Consider the following 6,000-nt stretch of genomic DNA (forward strand, 5'->3'; position numbering starts at 1 on the left):
GAGATCTACGGAGAAGCTCTTCTGGTTGCAATATCAGGCGCCAGAGCATCTAGTGCCCTTTGCCGATCAACTGAAACAGCTGATCGAGCTGCATAGGGCGGCCGAACTAGCCATGAAGGATTTAATTATCCGACTATGGCCCGCTGAGGTGATTCCCATTAGCTACTTCAGGCTCGTGAAGCGGCTTGTAAGTGCCTGCCCTCGACTTGAAGTCATCAAGAGGTCGGTCTGTATGAAGGTGCGCGAATGGCCTTCGCCCGCGCAAAAGTGCATTGGGCGAAGATGGATGCCGAAAAGCTGATGACCGAAGGACCACCTGCGGGGAAGGAGCACCGCAAGCCCGAGTTATATTATGACAATGTCCTGAAAGGATCCCGCCTTGTAGTTCAGCAATGTGCCAAGGATATTATATTCCCATGAATACATTCATGTTATCCTATGTAGTGTTGAACAAGGTCATTTATGTGATATAATGCCTGTTATTTGAAAATTTTACCTCCTGTGCGGCCGTTTTATATATTAATCCTGAGAGTTGGCCAGTCGTCGGCTTCTGCCCCCATGTAGGAAGTACGGGGGTGTTCGGGATAAACCTGAGCACTCTTTACCCCAATTTTGGGTCCTTGAAGGAGGTGTTCAGCGCAACGAACTAGGCAATCAGACTATAAGGCTTTATCACCCTCACTTAGCCATAGGAGTTTGACAAAAGAAAGGTAGGTGCATCCCCTGGTGTTCGGAAGACCACACTAGGGGCTCTATAAGCACCTGATCAGAAGAAAAAGCCGATCCATCGCACGCTGCATTAGTTATCGCATAATGCGGAAGAAATCCTTAAAGATTTTGTAACCTCTCGAATAGCTGACCAGCTCTCGCCATATCATGACAGTCAGTTTTCGGCTTTCCCTACTGAGGCGCTCATCCGGAAGAACCAGGACACAATCGCAGTAGTTCTCCCTTTACTACCCTAGCCGATATAGAGGAACGTAGGGTAGCAAGCACAGGAGCCGGGCAACCCAACTATTGAGCCAAGACATGATTCGGAGCCGATGCATATAATGCTATAAGTTCGGGGTGCCGAACGACCATGAGGGTATTCAGACTTTATTGCCGTATTATGGGTACAACGAGGCCCTTGGCATATTAAGGCATACCGTGGTGTACGGATGCCATTTGACAAAAAATATCAATAAGAAAGAACAACAAGTAAGCGTCATATAAAGCCACATGTTGTAATTGAATAATACATCAAGGCGTACGAGTACAAGTAGTGCAATAAAAAGAAATATGACTTCGGAACCTGCTGAGACCAGGGGGGAGGCTGTGTGCGGATCCGGGTAATAATCAGATGATCATCAAGGGGAATATCTAAGGATTCCCTTACGCATTCGAGTTGTTTCCCTCCTTGGTATGTTCGTCCCCTCATGGGTCTGGTCGCCATGTCGCCAGTGATGGCCTACACAAAAGTGGACCTGCAAAGAAAATGCAAATAATGTTTGTGTGCCACAGAGCGGTTAAGCCGCATTGTGGGGCCTAACCTAGATTTGCCTCCGCCTACCACCGGAGTGGTTAATTGAGCTCTTGACGAGCTGGGCTATCCTGCCGCGAAGTAGTTCAGACTCTTTTGATGGTCTCCAGGAACCTGGCTGTCGAATGAAGGTTCGATTGAAAAATGCCACTCTGCGCTTCTACTGCTAAGGCGGCGGTGTGCTCTTCAGTACGGAGGGAGCGCTCGGCTTTGCCATTAACTGTTATGACGCCGCGTGGACCGGGCATCTTGAGCTTAACATAAGCGTAATGTGGCACCGCATTGAATCGAGCAAACGCGGTTCGTCCGAGCAGTGCATGATAGCTGCTGCAAAAAGGGACGATATCAAAGATTAACTCTTCGTTACGGTAATTATCCAGGGGTCCGAAGACTACCTCCAGAGTGACGGAGCCTGTACAGCGGGCCTCCAGGCCTGGTATAATACCTTTAGAGGTGGTTTTAGTGGGTTTGATCTTTGGAGGATCGATACCCATCTTGCACACTGTATCCTGATAAAGCAGGTTCAGACTGTTGCCTCTGTCCATAAGGATTCGTGTGAGGTGGAATCCGTCAATTATTGGGTCAAGGACTAGTGCGGCTGAGCCGCCCTGACGGATATTGGTCGAACGATCCTTGCGGTCAAAGGTGATCGGGCCGGACGACTATGGGTTATATTTTCGGGCGACCAAATCCGTTGTGTCGACATCCCTAAGTGTGCGCCTCTGCTCCCGCTTGGGAATATGGGTGGCGTTTATCATATTCACCGTTTTAGTTTGCAGGGGAAACTTCTTTTACTCTCCTGTGTTCGGTGGCCAGGGCTCCTCATCATCGTCATCGCTTTGTGACCACTTCTCCTTGTTTTCGGCACCTGACTTACCGGCTTGTTTGAATACCCAACATTCTCTGTTGATATGGTTGGCTGGTGTTCCTGGGGTGCCATGAATTTGACATGGACGGTCGAGTATACGGTCCAGACCGGACGGGCCCGGATTGTTTCTTTTAAATGGCTTTTTCCATTGACCGGACTTGGAGCCACTAAATCCGGCATTGACGGCCGTGTCTTCGGCGTTATGTCCATTATTGCAACGCTTGTGTCTGTTGCGCCAGGTCTTGCTGCTGCTATCTCTGGCGTCTGAAGTGCCAGGATTTCTTGATGTGCTATTGCTACGAGCCAACCAGCTGTCCTCGCCCGCACAAAAGCGGGTCATGAGTGTCGTAAGGGCTGCCATGGACTTCGTCTTCTCTTGGCCGAGGTGTCGGGCAAGCCACTCGTCATGGATGTTATGCATAAAGGATGCTAGGGCTTCGACATTCGGATAATCGACAATTTGGTTCTTTTTAGTTAAGAACCGAGTCCAGAATTTCCTGGCCGACTCTCCGGGCTGTTGGGTTATGTGACTTAAGTCATCAGCTTCCGGCGGTCGCACATAAGTGCCCTGGAAGTTGTCAAGGAATGCGTCTTCCAGGTTCTCCCAACTGCCAATGAGTTTGCCGGCAGACTATTCAGCCAATGCCGAGCTGGTCCCTGGAGTTTTAGTGGGAGATACTTGATGGTATGTAGATCATTGCTGCGGGCCATGTGAATGTGGAGAAGGAAATCTTTGATCCATACTGCGGCGTCTGTTGTCCCATCATATGGTTCGATGTTCATGGGTTCGTCAGTGAAGCATAGGGGATGTGCGGCGCCTCTATGCCGGGCTACATCGCGACGCAGTTCGGATGAGTCTGGCCTGCTGTATTCGGCTCGATCGGATTTGTATTTAGTATATCCGGCGTGGCGGTCATCATCAAGCATTGGGGTGCGCCCCCGCGATCCGTAGATCGATCTTGACTGTCCTGCTTTATTTTCCGATTCATCTCACAGGTCATGCGTGTAGCCTCGAGCCTTGGTGTTTTTAGTTATTCGGCGACGGGGTGCGGGCTGGTGTTCGGGCTGATACGCCGCTTTTTCTCGGCCACGAGGTGATCGGTCAGCCGCATCCTGCGCTTGTAGTATAGGCTCTAGTGCCTCGTCCTCGAATTGAGGTAACAACCTGTGCCTCGGGTAGCTTTTGGTTGGGCACTCGAGTCCGTACTCCTCGGCTACCAGGACCTCAGTCCATCTATCAGTGAGCAGATCTTGATTAGCTTGAAGCTGCTGCTATTTTTTCCTCGGGCTTTTTGCACTGGCTATAAGCCGGCGCTTGAAGCGCTCCTACTCGACGGGATCCTCAGGCACGATAAATTCTTCGTCGTCGAGGCTCACCTCGTCTTCGGAGAGGGGCATGTAATTGTCATCCTCCGAGTCTCCATCCATTGCCTGTTCCTCAGGGCTAGCTTGCCCGTCCTCCCGTCCGGCATGTTCGAAGCTTGGCTGGCCGAGATTGTTTTCATCTTCGGCATCGTCCGGAGTGCTATTGTCTCTTGTGCCAGTATCGTTGTTTTTGCTGTGGCGGGGTTTAGAGCGGCGCCGCTGACGTCGGCACTTTGGTTGCTTCTCAATAGGATTACCCTCCGTTGCATCCTTTTGATCCTCGCCATTGTTTTCTTTGGGTGTGTCCACCATATATATGTCATATGATGAGGTGGCTGTCCAGCACCCTGTTGGCGGTGGTTCTTGTTCTTCTCCGGCATCATCATCCATACCGTCGATGTCTTCAGAGTCGAAATCAAGCATGTCGGTTAAGTTGTCGATAGTGGCTATTTAAGTGGGTGGTGGGTGGGTAATGAATTCCTTCATCGTCCGCTTCCCACTCAAGCTGGACATAGTTTGGCCAAGAGTTTCCTGACAAGGAGAGAGATTTTAATGAGTTTAGCACATTGCCCAAGGGCGAGTGCTGGAAGATATCCGCAGAGCTTAACCCTATGATTGGCGCTCAGTTAGATCCGATGGGCGCGGATACACGCGGTTCGGAGCCTATGGCCAGAGACGAGTCCGGGGGTCCGATGACATAGACCTCATTGGAAGTGAAATTTGTGTTGGGCTCTATTGCCGTTAAGTGTGCGACTTCTATGGCGGGGTCCATCCTCCCGTCCTCGGATGGCACGATCTGCACTGGATCTAAAGCCAGGGTAGCTGTAGGTGAGATCTCCTGAACACCATCCGATGACAGATCTAGGTCACGCTTATCGTGGCTGTAGGGTGCACCTGTCATGGGCTCGAATCCGTCGAAGATCAAGTCTCCGTGGATGTCGGCTGTGTAATTCAGGCTTCCAAACCTGACTTGATGGCCAGGGGCGTAGCTATCAATCTGCTGCAGATGGCCAAGCGAGTTGGCCCGCAGTGCGAAGCCGCCGAATACGAAGATCTGTTCGGGGAGGAAAACCTCACCCACGACCGCATCTTTGTAGATGATTGAAGGGGCCAACAAGCCTTATGGTGACGACACAGTGGAACTCTCAATGAAAGCACCAATGTTAGTGTCAAAACCGGCGGATCTCGGGTAGGGGGTCCCGAACTGTGCGTCTAAGGCTAATGGTAACAGGAGGCGGGGGACACGATGTTTACCCAGGTTCAGGCCCTCTCTATGGAGGTAATACCCTACTTCCTGCTTGATTGATCTTGATGATGTGACTATTATAAGAGTTGATATACCATGAGATCATAGAGGCTAAACCCTAGAAGCTAGCCTATGATTATGATTGTTCTCGTCCTAAGGACTAAACCCTCCGATTTATATAGACACCGGAGGGGGATAGGGTTACACAGAGTCGGTTACAAAGAAGGGAATCTACATATCCGTATTGCCAAGCTTGCCTTCCACGCAAACGAGAGTCCCACCCGGACACGGGACAAATTCTTCAATCTTGTATTTTCATAGTCCAACAGTTCGGCATAAGCATATAGTCCGGCTGTCCGAGGACCCCCTAATCCAGGACTCCCTCATCGATCAAACCGCATAACAACATATGTTGTTCCCTTTGTCATCGGGATGTTACTTGCCCGAGATTTGATCGGTATCTTCATACCTAGTTCAATCTCGTTACCGGCAAGTCTCTTTACTCATTTCGTGATGCATCATCCCGTAACTAACTCATTAGTCACATTGCTTGCAAGGCTTATAGTGATGAGCATTACTGAGAGGGACGAGAGATACCTCTCCGATACACGGAGTGACAAATCCCAATCTTGGTCTATGCCAACTCAACAAACACCTTCGAAGACACCTGTAGAGCATCTTTATAATCACCTAGTTATATTGTGGCCTTTGATAGCACACAAGGTATTCCTCCGGCATTCGGGAGTTGCATAATCTCATAGTCAGAGGAACATGTATATGTCATGAAGAAAGCAATAGCAATAAAACTTAACGATCATTATTCTAAGCTAACGGATGGGTCTTTGTACATCACATCATTCTCTAATGATGTGATCCCGTTCATCAAATGACAACACATGTCTATGGTCAGGAAACATAACCATCTTCGATTAACAAGCTAGTCAACTAGAGGCATACTAGGGACACTTTGTTTTGTCTATGTATTCACACATGTACTAA

This window comes from Triticum dicoccoides, chromosome 5B (assembly GCF_002162155.2).
Source record: "Triticum dicoccoides isolate Atlit2015 ecotype Zavitan chromosome 5B, WEW_v2.0, whole genome shotgun sequence".
Taxonomy (NCBI): domain Eukaryota; kingdom Viridiplantae; phylum Streptophyta; class Magnoliopsida; order Poales; family Poaceae; genus Triticum; species Triticum dicoccoides.